Source organism: Pagrus major, chromosome 7 (assembly GCF_040436345.1).
Source record: "Pagrus major chromosome 7, Pma_NU_1.0".
Classification (NCBI taxonomy): Eukaryota; Metazoa; Chordata; class Actinopteri; order Spariformes; family Sparidae; genus Pagrus; species Pagrus major.
In genome coordinates, this window is record NC_133221.1 from 11,771,296 (window position 1) to 11,799,148 (window position 27,853).

The following is a 27,853-nucleotide window of genomic DNA, read 5'->3' on the forward strand; positions in this document are numbered from 1 at the left end:
GTGCTGTGCCATAATGAGAGTCATATCCTATAAACATTTTTGGCCTCAAGTGTCTCCTTATTCACAACTGCACATTTAAATCCCAACAACTCACAGCTTCTCCTCGCAGTTGGAGTTTTAAATTTAAAACTAAATGGGGGGAAAGAGCCAATGGGCAGATGAGATGACAGAAACTGGAGACACTTAACTCCTTGGCATAGACATCACTTACAATCTGCCAGATATCAGTAATTAATTACCACGAGCAAGTGGCATGATTTTATCAGCCATGGGAAAAAAAGGAATTAGGAGGGGTTTATCAGCTTCTATTAATGCATTGTCAGGGACCTCTAATGGGCTGATGAATATATTATTCATCCTCATTTGGATGAAGGGTTGTTGCGTTCACTAGCTACTGGGCAGCAGAGCTGATCACCAAAAAAAATGTGTTAAATCAGAACATTAAAGTGGGACAAATCATTCAGAGCCTGGCAAACAAAAGCAAATCTGCCGTCTTTTGCTAAAGCAAGAAATGTTGGATGGATTCTCCGAAAAAATGCAAATAAGTACTCAATTAAAAGCATGATTGTCATTGCCTTTATAATTACTGCTTACTCTTGAAACGTTAGAGATGACCTCAACACTGCTCCTTGTTTTTCATTCTGAAATCCATTAGGTAATTAACATCAATTTTGAGGCGTGGTTTGGGAAAAGGTACTAATTTATATACAAATGTCTCTCTAATGTTCCTTTTATTTCTTGTGTTTGGTGTCCAGAGAGTTTGTAAACAAATATATTCTTAGAATGGATCGCAGGGAGGGAGTAAGATAAACCATCAGGAGATTCAGGCTGAATATTTAATATTGAATAATAATTACCATTGTAGATCAAATCATAAAAATGCAAAAATTAGGCTTTTGGTTCAGCAATGTTAAAAGCTAAAATTCACTCCCCTGGACTAGATTAATGCGTGAAGGTGAACCTGTATTTCACAAAGGGCTACATGTGTTGATCATGGCTACTCTAAAATGCATCCAAATGTTATTTTCCTCTACATTGCAATAGGCGATGTGACATATTTTCATTTTATGAGCGCACAAGGACCACCTGAAAGTGCCACTCTCAGACGAAGAAAAGACATATGCAGCATGTACGAGGTGAGGGACACTGGATGTTTCCCTTTCCTGATATCAGAAATAGAAATTGCTTTACGGCTGAACTTGATTTGTTTATCGGTTATTCTTCTGAGTGCAAAAAGCTGTCAGCCTCCTATCTGTTGTCAAAGAGTGATATGTTTACAAAGCACATATTGCTCCTCTAGATGGCTTGTATCTCCAATGAGAGTGTGTGAAAACGGGAAACACAAATAGGCCTCTCAGTGTATCTTCAAAGTGAATCCTTTAGCTCAAATCAAGATGGGATGCACACGGCGTGTTTGCATAGCTACTACCTTTGAGGTTTTGCTTGATAATAGTCATCCATTTTCTTCTACAGCAGACCACTGGAGTGGAGAACCTCTCTCATACTGACACATCTGCTGCAGTTATCATTCAGGCAGATGCATGAAAAACAGAATGATTTAGAGGGAAATGGGAAATATTCTGATGGATTCATTTTATTGTGTTTGCCGTCGACGGCCAGCGGTCTGTGACAAAAGCCTGTAAATATATGAGCCATTCTGTTTTTTATGAGTTAGATTTATTTTCTGACAGAACAACTTTTATCAAAATGTCAATGTCGAGAGACCCTGACAATGCCAAGTACTCAGCAGATTTATCATTTTTAAAAGTTTTCCAGCTCTTTTTCTGGTAACCTGAGATCATTTCAACCCGAAAATGTGTCATTTCTGTTATTTCAAGACTGTGTGAGAATATAATTTCACAAATAAGTACTGCATACCAGAATAAAGTAGATTCACTATGAAGTAGTAGGGTGTCATTTTTTTCTATAGGCACATAAGTGCCTTCACAGCACTTACTGTGACTGCAGAACATGTTATCACATTCCCTATAGTGGGTATACAGTAAGTGCATGTCGTCTTGTGGTGGCATTGGGTCACCTTGCAGGTGCAGCTAAGGTATTAAGAGATTAGGAGCATCAGCTCACCCTGTGGAAGGTCCTGGTCTGCGGTGTGCAGCTGCATGCCCGGACCTTAATTGGCTCTGGTGGCAGTGAGTGCCCTGCCGCTGCTGAGCCGAGTGCCGGTCAGGGGTCAGCCCCAAACAGCTCCGTCCTGTCATCCTTCCTGTCAGCCTGAAGGTCAGTACTGTAGACCAGCATGGCAGGAAGAGCGGTTCTCAGCCACTTACCACAGCGCGTGGACAGGTGTAGCACAGCGACCTGTGGATGAGACAGAAGGTTTCGAGGTGGAGGAGGAAAGAACTAGAGAGGAAGTGGAAAAGTTTAGAGATTTTTGTGGCTTGCTGGTTCAAAACCTCCCTTCCTCAATCCGGGGTGTGTTAGACTCAAGAAAGTTTTCCGACTCACGTCACAAAGTGACCAATGTCTTTTTAGGTTAGTGTTGTTGACACTACCAGCTATATGGATCAGAGTGTTGAGAAGTAGAGCTGGCAGTGAAATGAGCTGTAGTGATGGATGTGGACAGCAATGAGTTTCAGGAGACTTAACAATTAAAACACCAACAGAAAGATGTGACTTTAAATCCATGATCGAGCTCGTGCCTGGGGCTGAGGCAGAAGAAGGAGACGAGGAAAAAAGAGGAAAACACTGGCAGATTTCAGATGATTCACAGAGTGAGAAGGAACCAGACAGAGAGGAGAGAGAGTGAGAAAGAAGCTCTCCCAAAAGGGCTACTCTTTACAAAGTGTTGCTGAATAAAATTGTGCATTTAATAAAGAAAGTAATTAAATTTTCCTCCCAGACATCCTGTGTCACACGCAGAACTTATCCGGCTGTTCTCTGCTGCAGACAAAGATAGGCAGCAAAGCTGAAGGGGTTTTGCCTGACTAAGATATAGGTTTTATACTGTTAAGACGAGGCCTTTCCAAGCTGCGTTGATTAAAATGTTGTATCAAATGCTGCGCTGGCATTTCTTGCATCTTTTACAGCGACTCTTATTTGGAAGCAAGGACAAACTTAGCTATTACAAATTAAAGGTTTTTTTCCCCATGTCATACCTTTGCTTTAAACTTTCTTGGCATCGCTGTAGTTGTTCTTTCCATTTCACCTTTGATTTGTTCCTAAGATACAAGTATAAGCGCTTTTCAAATTTACCAAGGTAAGCCCAAAGAAATAATAATGTTTCCTCTGTGCTAGACTTAATAGAAATCATGGAACATCACATTAACATTTTGATTGGATTTGTTTGCCACTAGTTATCAAGATAGTGGAGTGAGCAGTGGAGAGTATTTGAGGAGACAACTCTGAAATTGATTTGTATTTTTTTATATGAGAGTAACACAGTCGTGTGTTTTTAATCTAGATCACAATATGAATGGAGTAAACCTACTAAGTGAAATCTTTCACAGAGGTAAAGAGCACATTAGACAAACTTTTAGACGGACAGAAAAAAAAACACAGTTAAACACTGCATAAATCACGGTGAGGTACTGTATATGCTGATCGCTGACAGTATTATAGTTCAACATTCAGGGAAGTGTGCAATACTTTGTTTCAGTTAGTACGATGAGAAAATTGTTGTGATTCTAATATCTGTGCATTAAGTGCAGAGCAGAAGCCATCAGGCTATTAGCCTAGCCTAGTACAGTATAAAGACTTGCAGAAGGGGGAGACAGCTGGCCATGCTCCGTCCTACGTAAAAAAAAAAAAAATACGTCTACAGACAACATTTTATCCGTCTGGCCAGAACTTCTTTGCAGAGAGTCTTGGGCTATAACGCTGGCTGCCTGCAGCCTCAGTGTGACAACAAGAGAACAGCACATAACTCTCCATAAAACCAAAACTTTTCATCTTTACATTTCTGTGTGTATATGGACTGAATAAGATACAACATTCTAATTAGCAAGCTTTGAATGTGTCTGTATTTTTAAATGTCACAGCCAGGCTAGCTGCTAGCTTCCCTCAGGATCAATAAAGTATCTATCTATCTATCTATCTATCTATCTATCTATCTATCTAGCTATCTAGCTGTTTCTCCTGCTTCCTATTTTTATGCTAAACTAAGCTGGCAAAGAAGGCTTTATCTCTATTTCTAACAGACACACATGGAGAAGTATCAATCTTTTTATCAGCTATTAGGTGTGTTTATCTACCATAAGTTGTATCAGTCCAGTCACCAGGATAAAATGTTGGCAGTTAACGTTTCTGCAAACCAGTGATATATTCACTATGTACCATATTGACATTTCTGCAAAACATGTCATATCACATTACATTTTTATTACCTGGCTGTCAGAGGTTGAGGGGACAGACGTGGAGTTACAGTTGAGGAGGCTGCCAAGCCAGTAACCACAGTTTGAGACTGCGTTTCAACATTTGTGAGTGTGACACAACTGGATATTTTTAAGGAGATGTTGGGACAATTTCCAGCAAGAATCAGGGACATCTTCAGCTGTGTTTGCGGTGACAAAAAAAAAAAAGGATTTTTATGATGAAAAGTCGGGACATCTCTTGTCGTATTTGTGGTGACAAAAACGTGTTTTTAAAAAGACCTCAGGATATCTCCTGCCATGTTTGTGGCAACCAACACAGATATTTTCAGCCAATAACATGATCTTTTCCTCACCTTAAATAATCGTTTTTTGTGCCTATACCTTACCAGATCATAAGCACAGTGTTGTCGCAAGATAAAACAGAAAATTGCACCTAAAAGAACATAAAGTTGCAACATAACATAATAAACAACATTTATTCTGGCGATCGGGTTGCTTGCATTAGTTACCTGAACTGGTGTTGAGTGATTAAACTTCCTGTGTTTTACAACATTGTCAAAAGTTAGATGTTTTTTATGTCCAAGTCAGACAAAACAGAGAAGGTGACATTACAATGGGGATGTCCTGAGCTGATCATATCAATTTCTTCACTGGCTAGTATAAAAACTATAAATAGGGTTTGCGCTTGTTCTGTGTAAGCAAGTGTCTGTACCCTGCCAAAGATTGAATATAAAATAAAGAAAGTGTCACTCTGTAAACCATTATAAAAGTGCAAGTGTTTTTGTAGTTCTAACAACAGTTATAAGTCTTCTCTCTCGGTGATCATGTTAAGCTTTCATTTATATCATTTAATAATTTAAGTTCATCAACATTATAGCTTTGAGTTCAATAAATATACGTGTGCGAAAATGTTATATCAGATACATATTTAATCAACATTTGGGTAAATATATCTGATCAGGCTTGGTATCAGCAGATATTCAATATTAAAGGATTGAGTCAGGACCAAAAAACATCCTACATTATAAATAATCAAATTCAGAATAGACAAACACATGTAGGGTTCCAACACTTCATCTCTACATATAGCCAGCAATCATCATTCATAAGTGGCTCCTCGTATACAGGAAATGTTAATATATGCCACTCACAACAGTGATAAGTCAACTCATACACCCACACCAGGCAAAGCACTGGGTGAATTATTTTTTTCTGCCTCGCACACACAGACACAGACACACATACACTTGTAATTTATGCTGAGACCCCACATTGTTCTGTTGCTGCATCTGTCTTTCATATTGAGTGATAACGATTTAGATTCTTTGATACCTTTTTCTGTTTCTGAAGATTTAGCAGACTCGCAGAGACATAAATGCTCCCAGTTCTCAAAAGTTAGAGAATCTTTACAAAACTTCCCTTCATCCTTTTATCATGAAATCTCAGCCAACAGAGCTCCACTTCACGATCCACATCTCCTCAGCCGCTCAGCTTGTGGAAAGATTCAGTTCTCTCTCTCTCTCTCACACACACACACACACACACAGAGCTTATTAGAAGAAGACAAGTTTTTAAGTTTTGATAACGCTGTCAAGAACATACGCGTCTATCATATCACTCATCAACAGTTAGGTAATGAATTAAACATTAAGATGCTGAAACTGCGTGCTTCTCACTAACAGGAAATATATTACAATTGCAGCTGACAATCTGTATACCTTTAACCCCGGCTGCACATAAACAAGTGCACAGATATACACCTGTGTTACTTTAAGGTAGAACCGCTGTCATAAATACTTCATCTGAATATCATTTTATTTGCATTTTTATTTGCATGTGCACATCTTGTATGGACAGATAAGATGATAAAAACAATCTGTGTTTACTACTTTATCATGAATATGGAGATGTGAGACTTGAATTGAAAAGCTCGGTGCCTAATCCTAAAATATCTTCAGCTGAGCAAGTGTTACAGCTAAAAGAAAATGAAAATAAGCGAGATTTGTGCAGAATCCATATCCTGGATCAAACCTTTGACCCAAATGTATCCAAATAAAAAACAAAAATATCCAAATGTGATCGTTGCATGCTGTTTTTTTATGGTATCTTTGACAGGTAAAATACTAGACACGAAACAAACAATGCTCATCATATAACACTACAACCTGAATTATGAAGAAACCTGAAAAAAAGTCTATTGTGTTGCTTGCCAGAGTTTCCTGGCCGAAGGTCAGGCCCCAAGAAATGAAGTCTGCTCATCTCACCAGCAAGAAGCTTTCTGTTACACTTTCTCCAATCACTAATCAGTTGGGCTTCACTTTTTAAGTACCTCATTTTGCCCTTGACTAGCAGATTGTTGTGGTGTTATGCTCATTTATGCACATGAGTTGCAAAGTTTAATTAATGTTTTGAAACAAGTGAAACACTGAGAAGTGACACCGCAACCCTCTAATCCATTCGCTAAGTGGTTTCACATTTTTCAGACCCAAAATCACTTCCTGTAGGAGTTGTGATTACAACTGATCTGCACGTGCATAGTGCCCTGCAATAATTTGAAGCTAATAATCAAGTGCCTTTATATCTTCTTATTATGTCTTTGTAACAACATAACTGTTCTTTTAAAGCCTCTACACTCAAAAATATGTTTTTCATTTTTTTATCCAACAGTTGGATGTTTCAGCTTCACTGCGCAGAATGATGTGTGAAGAGTTTGACACTTGAAGGATGTTTCTGCATTCATCTGCTTAAAAGTGAGACGTTTCTCTGTGCCTATTGAAAATCTGATGTTAATAATGCCTAAAAGCACTATTTGTGGCATCCCAAAAAGTTTAGAAGTGAATCCTGTTCCATTATTCAGCGTTATGTGGAAACACGTAGCCTTCAGTGCACATGCTTCACACTGAGACTGGACTTTACAGGGAAGAAGGAGACGTCTTGGTCCCGCAGGAAAACCTTTGAAATAGCACATATTTGCATAATCATATATTCAAGATTTTTTGATGAATAGTCTTAAGAATTTTAACAAGATAATAGAATTGTTTTGGTGATCACCTTCTTTTCTTTTGGCAGTACCATCACTTTGACATTTGTGGTTAAGAGTGAAATATCTTGTATGTGTCCTGGATGGATTGCCATGAAACTGGTTTACTGATATCAAAGGATGAATTCTCATGACTCTGGTGATCCTCTGACTTTTCCTCACGCATCAGTTATTCATTGAAATATCTCAACAGATCCCTGAAGATGTATCTCACTGACTCTAACTGACCTCCTGACATGAAGATAACATTTGTGTTTTTTATGAAATATCTCAAAACGAATAAATTTAATGGCATGAAATTTGATAAAGAAATTCACGGAGGATTAATTCTAATAATTTTGATCCCTTGACCTCCGCTGGTTCCATCATCAGGTCATTTTTAAAATTCAATTTGTCCAATACTTTGGGTTATGAGGTGATACAGTAATGCTCTATAATCTGAATATCATTAATACATTGTAAATGTATAATTAATTAAACTTTAGTTAATAATTATTTCACTGTTAACAAACAATGAAAATGCCTTATCAATCATTTATAAAGCAATTGTTGATTTTAAAGTTGCAACTGTTTATAAACCTTTACAATAATAAGTAATACATGGTTTATAAAGCATTTCATTGTTTGTCAACAGTGAAATAACTATTAACAAAAGTTTGTTAATGAGACTTATTAATTATTAAACAGCATATAAAATATAAAGTGTTACCAGGAATAACTGAAAACTTCCAACATGCCTATCAGCCTCAGCTGTATTGTGTGTTTACTAATCACCAAATGTTATGTTGCTGTCGCACTATGATGGTTAACATGGTTAACATGATACCTGCTAATCATTAGCAGTGTCGTCATGAGGATGTTAGCATGACTGTAGACTCTTCGTCTTGATGTTGGATCAACACAAACACTGATGAGAAGATTTCTTAATGACTCTTATTTCCATAAACACTGCACATACATCCTCACTCAGTATAACTGACAGCCCGGCCTTTTCTCTTAGTTCACAACACCTCCTCACAGGAGGGAAGTGAGAAATGTAATTTGTAATTTTGAGTGCTTGAAAGAGACTGAGTTATCACCGGGCTCTGTACCCCCCACTGAAGTCGGATATATTAGCAAACAGATTAATTAATCACTCTACACAATGTAAAGTTTAACAGCGTGCAAATAAGAATATCTAATTATGTCTTTTTATGCTCGTTCTATCTACTTTACCAGTTGCACATGAATTACTTTAAATCACTTGTGGAATGCAAAGTGAGGGAAGGTGGGGCAACTGCAAGTCACGTTTTTGTGACCTGACTGAGTGGAACTGTCCTCCCTCTGGCAAAGATGAATAAAAACATCAAGGAAAGACCCAGTCTGGACAGGATGGATTGGTTTCACCAATCTTACAGAAAAATTACCAATGAGCTTTTATCCCAGTTTCTCTGTCTGAATCGTATAACTGAGGTGAAAATGGTTGAAGCTGAATTTTGCGCAGCTCAATTCATTTTGTTTTGCTTTCAAGGGTCCTGAGAACACATTTCCACAATCAGCTTCTTAGTGTGAGTGATGGGGCCCTAAGTGACCACACCACTTCCTGAAGAAGTGAGAAGGGTTTTGGTTATTTTACATGAAAGCTTTGTATATGTGTAGGTTTCGTCGGTGCTCTTCTAACTGGGTTTGAGGTGGGCTCAGAAGTAAAAAGGTGATGTCATGCATTTCTGTGCACCAATTAGAAGTTTGCAACATTTACTGGAAATGTGTTGACAGTTTGTTTATGTTGTCAGGCCACTGTCAGTCAAATCTGATCAAACCACACACACACACACACACACACACACACACACACACACACACACACAGTCATGTCTCCATCCCTTTTGGGAACATTACATAGACTTACATTAATTTCCTGGAGACTTTCCCTAACCTACTTGCCCAAACCTAACACAAACCCAACACTAACCGTAACCTTTACCCTAACCTTAAAGCAAGTCCCCATTTTGTCCCCACAACGTACTTACACATGGTACACACACACACACACACACACACACACACAGTCTGGATCCACATTAGTTTAATTTTAAGTTTAAACTCTTAGTAAGTTGTACAATTATTTATTTATTTATTTATTTATTTTGGAAAATGATGTTTATTTAGCCATCAATATTTAAAGGTATCAAATAATATTTGAAATCTAGTTTTCAGTGGCGTTAACGTTATGTCATGTAGGGCCGAACATTTTACATCCTTCCAGTGTCTCTCTGAAGATGACAACTTACCATGATGAGGAAAAGTCCGTTTTAAATATTACTATTCAGGGGTGTGACCTCGAGTCAGTGTTTTGATGACTTGCAACTTGACAGAAAATAAATGACTTGAGACTTGACTTGGATTAGGAAGCTAAAGACTCATGACTTGATCTGAGACATTATGACGTGAATGACTTGGAAATGTTCAAAATTGTGAATGTTGACATCAAATGTTCCCTGGTATGCAAGCACATGCTGGGATTGTCATTGTCATGATTGGATAACTAGCAAAGTTTGATGTTGTAGTCTGGCTGTAATGGGTGTGAAGCCAATCTCACAAATGTTTCTATTCAGACAGCTTCTTTTTTTTATTTCTTCAGTTTTAAAAGTATTTGATTTATTTCCATGGGTGGTTTTTCAGATAGTGGTTCTGGAACAAGAACTCTGCACACATATGTGGCTTAAGAGCCTGAATCTGTTTAGAGATATTCTTGTTGTTGTCTGGCTGTCAGTATGTCTCTGTTTAAAAGTGATGCAGACGGATAATTAAGACATAAAAAGTTTTGTTTTTTGTTTGATTACGTTTATATCACTTAATATCAATAATTATAATATCAATTTAATTAATTGTCATACTTTTTGAACAGGTTAGATATTGGCCAATGATATCATTATTAGACAGATACTAAAACTTTATCTTTTCTCTTTATACTGAACAGGTAAGACCACAGTGTCTTGGGGGGTAGAAAAGTGACTTGACTTGTGACTTGTCACAACCTGTGGCTTGAAGAATGACTTGGAACTTGCTTGAGACTTGAATCAAATGGATATTAAATGAAAGCTTGGATTCAAATCTTAAGCCTACGATGACAGAACGGCCATTTCAAGGCAGCAAAAACCAGCCGTAAACACAACACTGATGCATTATCACCATTTAAGAAGATATGACTATCTTGTTAGAAAACAGCTGCTTAATTACACATCCAGCAGATCCGGAGCAGCATTATCATTCATTCAGAGTCATGATTCTGGCCACCTGGCAAATGCAAGTCCTTTTTAGCTCTGCTTTGGGTCTCTACCAACTCTTGAGGGAAATGTCTGGCTCTTTGGCTGTTAAATTCTCCATTATCTTCAAAGTCATCATAGTCATAGTCACTATCTGCTGTTTGGTGCTGAGCAGGTGGGTTAAGCAGAGCTTTTTCACTCAGCACAGCTGCTTGCTGTGACTGGGAGAGATGCTATAAGAGCAGTGTAATTAAACGATGCTAAAAAGCTTTGTAGACCTAAAGGGAGCTGCAGCGTCGGGTGATAATCCTCTGAGAGTTTGAACGACCCTTACACATTAAACATAGACGTTCAATGATTTTGCTATAATAAAGATGTTGATTATAGTCACTTTATAGTAGTACTACCACAAAACATTAAATAATTACCATTAAAAGAGCCACAGTATTATAGTCAAAGAAGGTGTGGGTGTGGTTGGATAAGATGGGATTTACAGTAACCAAACCAACTGTCATCAGGATTCTAATTCAGATGTTCCCGGCAAACATTGGTCGGACGGTGATGTCTTGTCCCTGACAAAAATTATTCCAGTGAGATGCTAAAAGCTTCAACATCCACTCAGACGGTCCACTCAGACCCTCCCTTAAAAACCAGGACAGATGCCTGCACATATTCATGTGTCTGTTTTTTTAATACAACATTTGATTTACCATTGACTCCAGCCAGTGTTTTTTCCTGTCTAACAGTTAATGTTCTTTCTCAAATATAGAATGGGTGTGTGGTTAACAGTTGGATGTGGATCTGTTTCGCAAAAAAAAAAAAGTTATTTGTCACATTTGACATTATCAACATTTGGTGAAAATTGTGGCACATCAACATTTCCGGGAAATGAAAAATATTAAACGTAATAAAAATGCCAATATACACAGGAGCCGGGCTTTAAGTGGCAGTGGGGCCTTAACTGTGACATCCTTTCTACCTACAAAGGCTAACATTAGTCCTAGGCTACCAGATGCCAGTTTTTTAAATATAAAAACATGTCTAGCCATTTATGTATATCTACATGTAAGTATATTCCTGTCTCATCCTTTTAAGAGGTGTTTCTAAGAGGTAAGAGTCTTTATCCAAGCTTTATTGCACACGAAAGAGGTTTGCCTTCAGTGCTTTTTGCCAGAAAGTTAGGTCATGTGGTATAAAGAGTCATGTAAAGGTCATCGTGGATAAATGAGTCAAACACAGGACTTCTACCCAGCCAACTGGGGTGTGAAACCAAAAATCAATGCTTACTCATTATTTTTAGACTTAGCTGATTTATTATTCTCTGTTTGTAGGATGTGTAAAGCTGCTGAATGCACACTGTGTACATTCACTTTAGCAGAATAGCTGAATAAGCCTGTACATAGTACCAACATATTTCTACATTGGGCGTCCAGCTGATGACCAGGTAATGTCCCTGATGTCTGCAGACTTTTCAATTTGGGATCTATTTTTAAACCATTATGGAAACGTCTTGATTGGATGTGCCAACAATGGCAAATATGTTGTTTAACATCTCAATGTCTGCTGGTTTGATACATTCTGATTGATGCACAGAGGTACATGACATCACCCTTTTTTTAACCCATTTTAACCAGTGAAAAAGGCACAAATACATACACAAACACAGAAATATCTTGTTTAAAGTATCTCATTTTGAAAGTTGAAAGTTGTCCTAACTTTGATGGAAGGCAGTGTGTTCATGTAAGACTCCATTGCTCTTAGTTAAAAGCTAATTAAGAAAAAAAATGTTTGCGGGGACTTTAATTTGTTCCATCTGCTGGTAGTGTTCAAGAAATCAGGTACTTGATGTTTGGCTGTTGTGTCACGTCTGTGCTTTACACAGAGTGGATCTTATTCACTGCAGTCATTTGCAAAACTAATTAAAGTTTACTGACAGTCCAACAAAGCTTACTGCTGTGTTCCAGAGTAGGTACAATTCAAACTGTGTGAAGTTTGTTTGTTAAATGAATAGTTCTGGTTAAATCAGAGCTATTTAATGTTCAAGTTGATAAAATAAAACATGACATTCCTTCCTCACGCTGTTCTGTGAGCAGCCTAAATAATTGAGAAAAGAAGAAGAAGAAGAAGTCAAGGAGGAATAACAGCAACAAGCTTTAGTCTCTGTCCTGTTAATGCTTTCAGACCGCATCTATCATCCAAATGAATCGGCTGTTTCTGTAGATTTAACCGCAGTCGAGCTCATTCACAGGTGCCGGCTTCACTGTTCAACCTCTAATGTAATTTTCTTAATTAGCTAATTCATGGTTTATGCATAACAAGCCAATCTATTCATATATATTAATGAGAGATCCAAGTTTGATTTTGTTATCCTCCCTCATTGTGTCATAATATGATATTAATGAATAAAAACTATTAGTCCTGCATTTTAAATCGTTTCTAGACAGAGCGAAATGAATGTTTTCCTAAAGAAAATACATTTTCATAACATCATGATCTGGAATTTCACATTCAGCCTCGCAGCAGCTGCCGAGGAAGAGTAAACTCTCCCCCCCCAGCCCCCCCTCCCCACTTTTGTATTTCATTTCAAGATTATGTTTGGGGTGCATAATTATGACACTCATTAAAAGCTCCTATGCTGAAACAGCGTCAAATGGGGGGAAAATATCCTTGGCTGCAATCCAACTCATTAGAATCCCTGATGACGCTTTATGGGATCAGCTTTTTTTTATTAGCAGCCACTATTTACTATACAGCAGAATGGAAATATTACTGTAATAACTTATAATTATGTGTGAGTCCGACTGTTAATTTGAGTCAGTGACGGAGAGGCAGATTGAGAAGTATGGCTCGCCGTGCCAACAGTCACAGAGGTGAACGGGAATTGTGACAGCTCCAGCCTCGTCAACATGGTCATCTGTTATTTTGGCCCAAACATCAGAGTGCTGAATATGAATGTAACAATACACTTGGCTCAGAGTTTGGCTGAAAATGCAGTGGAGCACAGTTTTTCAACTTTGGAGTCAGGGCCCCCTCGTGGGGTTACAGATGGGGTCACAACAGATTTCTAAGAGTCACGTGTTTAGTGTATTTTTAAATGAAAGCGCTCAACACATGCTCCTGAAAATAGAATACGTGCTGTATTTAAATTGACATCACAACCTGAAAACGCTTCAACTGCTCATTAGAATTTTGGATACTGAAAATAGGGTCTTTGGCCTTAAAAGTAATCCTCATTGTAGCCCTATTCATGGTCCAAAATTGACTCATTTATCCACAGAAAGCAAATATATTCAGTAGTTTGCATGTTAAAAAGCTGTTGTCTGTCTGCTAAAATGTATTTTTCACCTAATAGGCAAAAACAAATTCATTTTGTAAGACTCATAGTACTATCCACTGACCATTTATATTTAATGTCTTTGCAAACTGTTTATTGTCAACATGTTTTATTTATTTCTCCTACAGTATCCGCTCCAGGCAACTAAAGCATGTTTAATGTTGTTGTAGCCATGTTCAGGCAATTCAAAGCACTTGTTTAAAGTAATATTTTTTTGGGGGGGAAATATTTCTATTTGCTTTATTGCTGTGAAGTTTTTAACATTGAACCCCAAAGCTTGTATGCTTGTATCAATATGAAGCTACAGCAAGCAGATGGTCATCTTAACATAGATAGCTAGCATGGCTCTGTCCAAAGGTAAATATAATCCAAATGTCAGCACCTCTAAAGCTGAGTAATTAATATTTTACAGTTAAATTCATACAAATTAATTAGTTAGTTAATTTAATTTAGAAATCTCGATATCAGAAATTCGCCTCAAGAGGTGAATCATCTATACAACACACTCCATCCTTATTCCCCTTCATTTCAGATACAGATAAGCGCCGTCAAAAACGTCTTTAAAAGTGGGGGGAAAATGGACGAAACCTCAGGAAGAGCAACAGAGTAAGGATTCCTCTACCAAAATGGACAGACATGCACTAGTTCTGTGCACAAAATATGATTGTCAGTTACAGTACACACAATCATACTGATGACAAAGCTGTCATAAATACAAACGAAAAAAAACATTTCACAACAATGTTATGTCTTGAAAACATATGTCTTGATGTAAGAATGCATGCTCAGGCATTTTTTGCAACATAGAACAGTAACACCATGCCAAGCCAACAAGCTAATGTAACCTGAAGCAGTCACAATAACACCTGTAAAAAGACTGTAAAAGTTTGTGACCGTAAAAAGCCACAAACTAAAAGAAACAAACTAAACTTCTGTTGAAAGAAGCTGATTTACCTTCTGATCAAAAAATAGTTGACAACTTTGCTAACACAGCCAAACATCAAGCAAGTGCAACACCACAAGAAACACAACTTAGCAAGCCAGTTAGTCCAACAACAACAGGTCCAGCTCTGCGTCTGTCATGCCGCCTTTATTTTGTGAAGCTGTTGCCAACGACAAAAAAAAAAGAAAAGAAAAGCCAGTCTGAGACTCTTGTCTTTGTTTCTTGCTCAGTCATTGTCTCTTTTTCTCTTCACTTCCTCCGTCAACGTCCTCCTTGGTCTCTTTACCTCTGACATGATGTCTGCAGAGGCTGCCTATTCCAGGCCCAGACCTGAAAACCTCCTCCTCCTCCCAGCGATCCAAAGCTGCTGTGATAAGGTGCAAGCATCCACACTCCCTGGCGGTCCACCAGGTTAGCAGAGCCAACTTGCAGCTATAGTACGCAGCAGTTACTTAGGTTAGGTTGCTTTCAGGAAACTCCATAAATCACAGAGCATTGAGGCAGAGCAGCCAGAAGACCTAAGAGAGAAAACCAGAACACATTCCATAAAATATGATGATAAGTTTCACCAAAATCAGTGATAGCTGGTGTTGTGTGTGATGAAAGTTTTAGACACTACGATGCTTCCCGCTGACCAAAGTTACATAGCGCAGAAACAAGCGACTCCGGGGGAAAGGAGTGGCCGTGACAGAGATACCAACTAAGCTAACTGACGTCTAAGTTGACATCTGGTTTGGAGTCCTGCCCCAAAGTGTGTCCTGTTGTGCAGTTTTTGGCATTCTCAAATTTGAAAAGCACTTAATACACATTATGATGTCTTTAATTATTTTGTCATGAATGACTTAAACAAGGACTTTCTTTGACAAATACTTTTAGAAAAATCGGGCACTTTGAATTCAAGGTCCTTGACAAACTATTAGAGCCATGTCTCCTAATGCCTCTCTTCTCCAAAGAGAAAAACAGCCTCTTCAGTCCAGAGTGACACATTACCAATTTTGATGATGTCTCTTTAAAGTAAGAGAAATTGAAGGTCGCTATCCACATAAGTACCATTTAATCTCACCAGACAAAAGGCGGCGACTGTTATGTGCAGGTGGCGGGACTGAAGTATTGTACCATCTTGATTATCCCAAGGCTTAGATGTTCTCTCCCCTTGTGCTGCCGAATTAAATCCACAGCAGGTGAACTCTATCTCACTCCTAATTAAGAGTGTGTGTCCATGTGTGATATTGTTTCTCTTTTCATTACCCCAATCCGCTCAGCAAAATACAGCAAGAAGACGAGGATTGAGGGCGGAAACGTTGCTTAGCTTGTGTGTGTACTGCTTCACTTAATCTTAGCTGTTAGCAGATACATGTGAGTTTAGATGTATTTGCTTGTGCTGGCATATATACACTCAAACTGTCCAACTGGCAATGCAGGTAGACGGCATTGCGCCTACATTTTATTGCTCTTCCCAAACTAACACCTTTAATTGTCTGTTCTCTTTCACCGTGTCCGCCGTGATTTCTGCATTGCTTTTTTTACTCACAGAACTGCTTAGAGGTCAAACACCTGTTCCTGCAGGGGCCAAATGACAGCAAAAGCAAAATGAATTCATATTCTGCATAGATTAATTCAGCAGGGGTGAGATTCAGGCTGTGCTAGTTAAGATTATCTTAGTTTACATGTTTAAATTACTTTAATATTACTGAATATACTTTAAAAAACAGAGAACGGAGACTCAAAACCATTTGCTGTCTTCAATCTGCGTGTTTATCTGTGATTAACAATAACACATGTAATGTAAGGTAATGGCTAAGTGATGCCAACCTGATTTCAGCCATGGCTGCAGATGAGAATTTGCTTCACCGTCAATTGTTTCTGGAACATGCACACAGAATTTATATCAGTGCACGCAGACAAATGCACAAACGAAATCTATTGTCTCCCTGGTGATGTGATTTTGAGCGTTGGGTGATAGACTGTGCTGGGATGGGGATTGGCAGCATCTCAAGATGGCTCTGAGGCTTCTCTCACTGCCATGCTTTATGGTTAAGAAGCCAGCAAATTGGGAAAGTGGCTTTATCTAATTAGAAAATACATTCCTTTAGCAAGCAGTCCCCCAGGCGGAATCATCATTATTTAAGCTGGCTGGCCTTGAGAGAAGCAGCAAGCGGCATTCAGATACATATCTAATGCTCACGAAATGAAATGATGATGTGCAGCGGATATGCTCATCATACAATTATTGGATTTTTTATTCTTCTTTTGCCTTCTTTCCTTCTAAATATAATGCTCTCTTTCTCTATCAGTCTCCTTAGTCGCCCAAATCTCTATTGTATATTAAAAGGCTAAGTAATAATTATCTTAGTCCCTTTTCATTAGACAATCTTCACGCTGTGGTGAAAATGGTCTTGCAGATTGTCTCAGTGTGTTGCTGCTCCATATTAATGTGTTAGGATGGGTGCAGTGGTTGCAGCAATCACCAGAGGAAATTGGTCTAAACCCCTTAAGGCTGTGCCACTCTACATATACCAGCATAATGGACATGATATCTTGAACTGTAATTATGTGATATTTTCCACAATATAATAGTATCACACTGTGATTCTCAGCAACACAATTGAAGAGAATTCTAATGCAGCCCATGCCAAAGGCTCAGAAGGGATTAAAAGAAACCAAATGGACACATGCTGACTCAGACCGACGACTACGCAGCATTGTCCTAACTAAACAACATGATACACACCAAGCCCGTCCTCATCAGAAAAACAACCATGACCATATAAGTCACTTATAAAAGCAGCTTATTATGACCAATAGTTACGTGTCTTCTTTAAAGACTGTTCATGAAACCATAACATGGTCATTTTAAGCCAAACCACGAAACCTAACAAACTGCACCCGTTCGATGAAGGCCTGCTACGCCTGTCATGTTGTTTTGGGAACGGTGATATATATTTGATTTTGGGACTTGCTGCCAATCGACCCATTCAATCATTTTGGTATGTGATTGTTTTATACACACCACAATGAGCTTGAAAGATCAGAGCTATACGCAATGCAAAACACATGGCTGTATTGGTCTGTAAGTGTATGTGTGTGTCTGACATAGACTACTTTTGTGGACAAATTCAATTTCAAGATCAATTTAGTTAAAAGAGGACAGCTTGTCCAATCAGGAAAAAACGCTTGTTTCTGGGTCAATATTTAAGGTTAAGATTAGGGTTAGGCAAGCAGCCGTTAGGGTTACGGTAAGTTTCTGGGAAATGAATATCTATGTAATGTCCCCAAAAGTGACATGAGTCAACGTCTGTGTGTGTTTGTCTTTCTGTGTGTGTATTCCTGTGTGTGCAGTCTGTGTGCATGTGTGTCTTTGTAATGCCCACTTTGAATTTTTTTTGTTTGTACAGTGAACAGTCTTTCAGTATCTTAGCCTACTGTGAGCCCTCCTATCGCCTAGCACTGTTAATGAGGCCTCTGGGAATGGACACACGGAGGTGTGTGTCAACACATAAATCCTTTAAAGTTTCACAAGTCTGTGTGTGTGTGTGTGTGTGTGTGTGTGTGTGTGTGTGTGTGTGTGTGTGTGTGTGTGTGTGTGTGTGTGTGTGTGTGTGTGTGTGAAAGAGAGGGGGGGCAATCATGGGCTTATTTTAAATAGTTTTGGATTAGTGTCCCTCCAAAACCAGAAAAATTACCATCTTCCACATCTGCAGTGTTGGATTCCCTCAAGTTGTTATATGTGCCGGCATGTGTTCTCTCTTCTCTTAACCATAGTCCTTCTACTCTATATCTGTTTTTTTTTCCAAGACCAGAAGCCTGTAGCCATGCCAGCAGCCCAGTAGCAGTATAGTCCTCTGCTAGCATGGGGTAGAAAGCATAGTAGCTATCAGGTTACTTTCAACATAGAGCACATTGATTAATCTAATCATTATCTTCTTTGTTCTTTTTTTATATTGTTGATTTTGTAGTCAGCTTAATAGATCACATTAAATCTAATTCTTTCAGTAATTGGGTTGGTTGACTATGAGGAAATTGTATTCATTGCAATTGTTGTCAGATACCCTCAGGCCAAGATAGGGATGTTGTTTCCTCTGTGTGTGTGTGTGTGTGTGTGTGTGTGTGTGTGTGTGTGTGTGTGCGTGTGCGTGTGCGTGTGCGTGCGTGCGTGCGTGCGTGCGTGTGAATCTCAAGAGAGCAACTTCAAACAGAGCCCATGAGAGAAAAACCAAGTCAAAAGATCAACATGCTCTAGATCAGTAAATGTCTCTTGTGTATCAACTTGTCCTTACATTCCTTTATCGATCCGTTTATCACCTTCCACTCTACTGTAAAGTTGGATGTCATTACTGAGTGGAAATCCCTCCAGGCGGCATTTCACAGCAGCAGTCCCTTTAGACTTAACCAGTGTCTTTCTTTAACCCAAACACAGTAGGTCACTGATGTGAGGCACTGATGAGAAGGAGAGAGGTGGACGGTGCCTGCGTATCTTGTGTATCTATATGCAGTGAAGTGAAAAAATATTCTCATGAATATAAGAAAAAAAAATGCAAGACATAAGTATGCAGCAGAAGAACTGATGGCCTTTAACAGGGAACTAATACATCTTCAACTTTTCAACATGGTATGAGTGCACTTCATCTGAGATTCTTTCATCATGAAAAAACAAAGGTCATGAACAACTTATTCTTCTAAATGTCACAGATGTGAATGTTGTTGCATACCAGAGGTATGCAAACTGAAAAGCTGACAAGAGGGGCGAAGAGGGAAGCATGATCTGACATGGCTGTGTTGGTGTTGTTCCTGGAACATCCTAATTAATATAGCTCCAGGACCAACATTGCAACGTACAGATCATGTTTTTGTAATGTCATAGCTTAGCGACTCAGGGAAAAATACAGACATTGGAAACGTTATCCTTTCAAACACGTGTTCAACGTTGTGAAAGGGTATATTTAAATCCAAAGCATGTTTTCCTAAACCAAACCAGGTATTTTTTGTTGGCTACCCCTAACCAAATATTCTTGTCGGCTACACCTAACCACGTATTTTCATTGGCTAAACCTAACCAATAATTTTGTAAACCTAACCAAACCGTGACAGAAAACTGAAACAAAACCGAAAATAATAAGTACAATACCAGCACAATGTTCCTAATGGGACTCAAGTCCCATCTCCTGAGGGGGAAAGCTTTATTCAATGCTTTCCACCATTGGAAGCTTGCTCCAGATGTGGACTTTGTCACTCTTCCTGAGTTGAAATTATGGTCCTGGAGCAACATTAACTAAGATGTTCCAGGAAAAATACCAACACAGGTCATAAAGATATGATTTCTTAACAACGTGATTGACAAAACATTGGGGTAAACAATTGCATTAATTTAGTTTCCTTTAGTGATTGCTCATCTTTTGGATGTAATGAAAATGGCTCATAGCCAAATTGCTCGTAGTGTTTTTGTAAATATTCAGCTGAATTTTACAATAAAACTTTGACATATAGACCCATAGAAGATATGGAAATGTTGGATGTAAATAAAAAGGTATTTAGCTAAATACAGCTTCAAGAAATGTTACTTGTTAACCTTTACATGCAGTGGTTGACGATGTGAAAGTAGCTCTCAGCCAGAATTTCCATGACGACAGACATTACCTAGACTCAGATAGCTAAAATAAACTGTTTGAGAGTCTGCAGCCTGAGGTGGTCCTGAGTCACTCGTCTTAGATCCAGATTTTCTGAAAAGAATTGATTAAAATCATTCTTGTCTGTCTATAATAGAATTAACATGCAAGGAAAATTAATTATGCATTGCCGTGATTGAGTTTTTGCTTTTAATCACGACAATTTCAGGCTTGACGAAGCTTAGATTGGCCAATTTAAGAGGAGGTTAATAGGTTCTTATTATAGTTAGATTTCTCATTCCACAGTGAGTGTGCCTGAACAACAAAGACAGCCAGAGTGACCATCTATCTGATAGAAAGGCTACTGTAAGTCTAATTTTCATTTTTAAGAACACTTCACAATCTTCCTCTAAATATAGAAATAGGAAATGATTTGGGACTGTTTAAAGATCATGTTTAAAGAAAAAAGTGACGCTTATCTCAGGATTTCCTATGGTATGTTGCAGATTGTTGCTATTACTTTCAGAAACAATTTGTGTTAATTTTATTAAAATGCATGTCGGAGCTGTATGTAAACAAAACTCTCATCAACAATACATTTTCTTAATGAACATTCATTCCTAAAAACATGCACAGTTTAAGATTCAAGCTTCAACTTTTTTGATGAGTATGTTTTATCAATTATTGCAAGTCTGTCGTCATTGGAAAAATGACCATGTAGGTCGAAAATGCAAGCAGTTTATTGTGACCCATATTTCTGTTTGTTGTTAGGCGGCGACCTCTCGCAGCTGTAGACATTATTACCACTGCAAAGCAGGAAGTGCGGAGAAGTATAAAAATAAAAAGTTCTTATAGGAAGGAGGTTGAGGATGGATGGTCGGGTTAAAGAAGAACAGGACTTTCCGCTGTCCGTGTCCATTGTGAAACCATAAGTCAACATTGAGTTCTTTTAACTTACTAACGTAATGAAGTTAAGTCATGTACATAACGTAATGTTATTTAGCTAACGTGGGTACATTTATAACAGAAGTTACAAAAGTAACACAATGATTTTAACTAAAACAGCAATGTTTTCCTAAACCTAACCAAGTAATTTTAGTACCTTAACCTAACCAAACTGTGACCATACAGTCTGGTACGTGTGTTGCTGTTACACTGCAACGGTCATGTCGTCAGTCTATGCAGTTGTTTAGGTATGAGGATGTGTCGATAAATGCACACATGAATATGAACATGCACATATTTCTACACAACTATTGCACAGTAATAACTTTGCTCATTAATTATGTTCTAGAGAAAGGAGATTTTTAAACATATCTGTCCTTTAATGTGTTTTGAAAACCTGTCCTAATAATGTTTATTATTCTATGTTAAGGAAAGATTGTGGTCTTGCATGCTTTAAAGGTGAAAAAGTCCACAGTGAGCTGAAGCAGTTGAACTTTATTGCCATTTAACTGAAACAACCAGCTTCTCTCAACCACAAACTGCTTTTTTGTTGTAAAAGCCTGACCACTGATAGGCTTCTGGATTCCAACCCTGGTCTGTGGTGTCAAAGTCTTGCTTGTTGCACGCCCACCATTCAACCTCAACCACCTCCTTACAACTTGTGTGTGGTACAGAACAGTTGCATCTGTGCAGAAATTACAGCTCGGTCTTTCTATGAAACAGGTTGTTGTAAGATATAGATAGTCTTACAAGATGTACTGTACCGTCTGTCTCACAAATGCAGCTGTAACTTGCATTTGCAATTAATATTTGGCCTGCTGTTATATAAGTGTTTATTTCCAGTTATGAAAATAAGCTTCAGTAACAGGAGATTCTGCAATGATGAAAAGGAAAAAACACCAGTCAATGAGGATAATGAGCAAAGATGCTCAAGATGTTTACAGTGCATTCTGGGTGCCGAATACCACTACTACACTCCAACAGCTTTGGCATCTGGACACACTAAAATATTTTTCACTCCCCAAGCACTTGACTTCCTACCGATTGGGGGACCTGTGTGAGGCAACCTAAAGCTGCTAATGGCTGCTAGCAGCAGTGTTGCTTCCATCATCCCAACAGACCAAAGTGGTTTAAAAGACAAACATCCAAAACTTGGAACTCTGTGCTCTTGGGGCTAATTACTCAGTATGATTTATTGCTTTGGGGAATGGTAAGATATGTACATTCCCCATGTTAACACCATAGGTGGCTGCAGTTTAAAGTTGTTGAAAGTTGCATTTCTTTGTCAGCTAATTCAACATCCCTTAATAGCACAGGATCAAACAGTGCATTTAACGATCCACAATTTTGTTCAACAAACTTTTTTTATTAAAGTTTATTTTACTTGTGATGTTGCTTATTTCTGCTGGCTGTTGTTTGAGGTTGTGCCGATGTCTCTCTTCACCACCCTGTTCTCTTTCTGTTTTGTCTTTTTACTGTACTTTCAATGGCACCTTTTGTCTTTTTTCAGTAATATGGCTCTGTTCTGTAATCTTCATATGCATTATGCTCCCTTCTTACAGTCACATATCTATTTGTCCCAATAAACTGTGTTTCTGTCTAAACTGTGTACTTGTAAATCAAAAATGCACTTAAGTCATTGTGTTCATTAACACACATACAAACAAAGAGACACTTGTTTTGTTTATTTAATTATCACCATTATGAAGGTCGAATAATAGCCTTTCAGAACTTTTTACTGCATACTCACACAGCCCACACAACAAAGCATCCACCAACGTGGGGTGATATGGTCAGCTGTAATAAGTGGAGATTTCACCAGTCGAGTGTATCAAAATAGTTTATTAATCCCTCACCCACAACCAGCAAAATATCCAAAGGGCTTGAATTAATGAAAAATTGTTTTGATGAGACATTTAAGTTAAAATGCCGAGTGGACCTGGACAACACATCTGAAAATTGGTCCCATGGAAACCATAATTGCATCATTTCGAGTGGCAAAAACCACAATGCAAGTCATTATCTGTCACTCAAATCTGGAAACATATCTGTGGCGATCACCACTACCTGTCACTTAAGACGACAAAATGTCTGCAGCTTGTGGATTCTGTAATAATGGGGTAAACAATGTAATCGGTGGCTTAACTTCCAATATACTGCAGACATTTACCTTTCAAACGTCTTAACTTTGTTGAAACCCTGGCAGTCAGACCATCTCTAGCTTTCCTTATGTTACGTATATTCAATACTTGGGCCTTAAGCTCTGTAAGAGCTGTAGTGATACGCAAAGCTGTAGAGGATGATTGACCTCCACCCACAACTCCCTCACCTGTGTCGTTAGATCAGGAGGAGGAATGAATAAATTAGAGCACAAACAAAGATTTTGCCGACTGAGATGCAAACACAAATCTCTGACCCATAATATGTTCTTCTAGCTACAACCCTCTAACTAATGGTCAATATTATTTAAAATACTGCAGTGTTCTATAGGAGAGGGAAAGAGGGGGATTTTGATATAAAGATTCAGAAAACTTAAAACTTAATTGAGATAAACAAATGTGGCTATGAAAAATGAATAACTATAACATTACAATGTTTTAGTGCTGTACCGTACCACCAGACTGCAGGGCAGCCTCTTTTCCTGCGATTCTCTTTAATTCATCCTCACAGCCATTAAAACAGTTTTAATTTTATGATTTATCCAAGCCCAATAGGCTCGAATCCGACCTGGGGACCGGCATTTAGAATAACTTTATTTGTCATGATTTGGACTTTGTGTGTGGATTTTCCTGTGCTTCGTAACTTGTTTTGTTTTCTGTGTTCTCAGAGGTGCTCTGCAGAGGCTGGGCATCGCTGCCCTGGATGACTGGAGCTACTGCTGCTCACACAGCTGCAGCTCATCTAATCATCGGCGGCAGCTCAAATACTCTGGTCTTCTCTCCACTCGCTGCCAGATTGTTTCCGCTCATTTATGTGGTTTAAGGCTACACTGCTACTGCTACACTTTGTGACTTTTTGCTCTTGTGTAATTTTTGTGCTCCCACGTGAGCTTATGCAAACTCCGAGCTCCAGCTCCACAGCCACCCTGCCGCCCAGCCTCTTGCACCTCTGCCTCCAGCCTAACATCTGCTGTGGATTCTTCGTGTCGCACTCAACTGTGCCTCCACCTTAGCCTCAGCCTTACCATTGTGAGCCTCAGCTACTCACCTGCTGAGCCGCCAGCCTGAGCCTACTTACACTGCCCACTACCAGAGCAACCTTAGTAAATTAATTTTTAACCCTATCCCTGTCTTGCTGTCCGCTTTTGGGTCCAATGCTGATGGTTTTGTTTGCCCGTGGGATGTCACATGGGATGTGTAGTGCACTGAGACTGTTCCTTAACCAATTAAAAGATCTTTGTAGTATGATTTATATTTGTTTTTATTTCTTTTCCCATCAAAACATAATTTTGTGTTCTATATTCTTCCCGCTGCAGGAGGACACTGCATTTTACAAAGAGGATCCTCTAGATACAAGGACAGGTAAAAAGAGCTGAAGAGGAAAATGAAATGTTCTGTAGTGTTTTCTACACATAACAGCCGAAGGAAGAAAAGGAAAATTTGGGCGGCAATTACAAAGGCTGTCGTGCTGAATACAGAGAACTCCATAGAAACTCCATATAGGTACTTGAAAAGAAGAGGTAGGATAGCGGCTGTCAGCTTCATTTCAAGGTTCATTATTGTTGTTGTTCAGACATGAACACAGCAGCACTTTAAAACTTGTAAGGTACACTCACGGTCTAATTGGCAGTAAAGTATTTCGTTTTTATTTATTTATCTGTTTATTTGCTGGCTTAGATTTTTGAGGTCAGTGGAGCACAAAATTGCTGTGCAAATATATATTATTCACTACATGGCAGATTTATCGTCTCCATAGAAACTGGTCTCCATTTTCTGTCCTTAAAGCAATTGCCAGGCAATAAGGTCGAGAGTAAACGTAGGGTAAATGTGTAAAAGAATCATGTTTAGATAAGTGAAAATGTGGATGCAAGACAACGACACAGAAAATGAATTTTTACAAACAGAGAGCACAGGTTGTTTGTGTCAACACATCGAACCTGCAGCCAACATGCATGAAGAAATACACATTTTTAAAAATACAGGAACAGACTATACTCACAAATACGGTACAGAGGCAAAGTCGATGCTGGAAGCTTTCGACAGAATCATCACCTAAGCAACAGATTAAAAGGCAATCTGTGTAACTTCAGCTCAGGTGACATTTCAGCTCCAGCTGTTTTTCTAGTAGCATCATCCAGTGTGGGATAGGTGTACTCATTTCATTTCACGATTGAGCTTGTAAACAAACTGCCCTGAAATGTACAAATGTTTCCATGAATGCAGGGCTGCAATACTAGTGATGAATTTTGCATTTTACTCTTTACCTGTGAGCATATTCTGTCTCGAAAAAGGCACTACTGCTGTATTATCTTTCTATTTTCATTGCATTCAATTTCAAGATGTGCCAGCTGCGTGGCTGTAGCAAAAATGTCAGACTGTCAGTTGAACATCTTGGTCCTGACTGAAATATCTCAACAACTATTGGATTTATTGTCAGGAAATTTTGTACAGACATCTATGTCCCACTGAGGATAAATCCTAGTTATTTCTGATAATCCCCTGACCTTTCTTTTAAGGCCACCATGAGGTTCATATTTGTGGTTTTGTATCAAATATCTTGACAACATTTAATGGATTGCCTTGAAATTCATGCAAACATTCAAACACCCCTCCTCTAGCACCATCACCTTATCAAAATCCATATTTGTTGAATATTGTTTTATGGTAATTTTTTAGGGTTTATGGCCAATAGCCTCGGCTGTACTTTGAATAATCAACACAATATACAACATAATAATCTGTAAATAATGTGCATAATATTAATCTCTTAAGGAATAGGAGCATAGGCTATAGCTTGTAAATGAATCGACTTACATTTATTTACAAGTCACTTACATTAAATAGAATATGTTTTGTTTTTCATTTCAGTAGTGTTAAAGCCCTGGATAAGTGTAATTTATGAACATGAACACGGCTCCTCCTCAGTTTGCACAGCTCTGGGTCAATTTGCATCTACTAGCACTCACCCGTGTCTTTCCATTGACTTTGTGTGCAATTGTGCCATCTCTTGAACCTGCCTCACATTCTGTGTGAACACATTTTTTTTGTTGTTATTTCAGATTTACAAGGATGGCATTTAATGGAGATTTTGAAGGTGACACTGACATTGACATCATGTATTTTTGTTTATTTTTGTCGCATTTTCAGTGTATTTCACAGTGGCAGAAGAGAGATTTTAAATGAAGGGTTTTGGGGTACAAGAATGTATAACATAGAATTTAAAGGTGCAATACGCTAGAATTTTAGCTATAAACATTCAAAAATGAAGTAAAATCATCAAGAGAATGTGAAGAAATAACAGTTTTGTCAAAAATATATATGTATTGTGTTGCAGAGATGTCTACTGAAGTTATTATGCTAACCTGATAGCCCTGGGCCTGAAAACCTCTTTTCTTTCAGCGGTCCGAAGCTCCTGTGCTAGCCGTCTAAACACCACAACTCCCCTGCTAGCCTGGTTAGCTGAACAGCTAACTCAGCTAACAGGCTAACACTTGCTACAGTCATGGATGTATAAACAAAATACAGTTAGCAGCAGTTAGCAGTTACTCTGGTGATATGCTGCAGCTTTAACGAGGGACGATGCAATAACATGGTTTTCACCTTAGACCCACTAATCTGAATATTTGGTGAATATTTTGAATTGGTAAATCATCCAGTATTATTATTCCAGGAGAACTGTTTTGGTTTGTGTCACAGAAATATTTCCTGTCAAAATTGTGTTAAAAAAAATGTTGTATATTTCATGTTTGAAAAGAAAAATGAACTAGAATTGTGAAACTATGTCAGTGAATCATGTTTATATATTTTAAGTTGATGCTGGGTGTGTGAAAATATTTAACATGTACTGTATTTTAAGGAAAAATAATGACAAAAGCTATCAAATCATCCCCTTGATCTCTCAGAAGAAGCTTGCAAGTAGATGGTAAAAAAAAATGTTAATCCTATGACTTCTAGAAATCTAGAAGCAAAAACTCCACATACAATTTCAAAATACACATACAAAATAGAAAAAATTGCCTTTCAAGTGTGAAGTGTGTGGAGAAGTGCACTCTCGTGTGTTTTCAGTTCTGTTTTCGAGGCTGTTATGAATTAGTTTGTGAATCATTATTCAATATTTATTGAAGCCTCATTAAAAGAATTGCATGAAATAGTGGAGTTCAGCACTCTGCAGTGGTCTAACTGGAATGCTCCTGTATCTGTATAAACTGCCGACAGCACTGTGCAGCATGCATGGTCAGAATTACAGGCCAAGA

General features: G+C 38.3%; 1 long non-coding RNA gene across 1 annotated transcript in view; it reads left to right on the forward strand.

Moving 5' to 3' along the window:
- LOC141000129 (uncharacterized) overlaps positions 1–24,852 on the forward strand; it is a 49,520-nt gene extending 24,668 nt beyond the window's left edge. The window contains exon 2 of the long non-coding RNA XR_012179516.1: positions 24,269–24,852. This is a non-coding gene — a long non-coding RNA (uncharacterized lncRNA). The remainder of the gene's footprint in view (positions 1–24,268) is intronic.
- Positions 24,853–27,853: the final 3,001 nt, after the last annotated feature.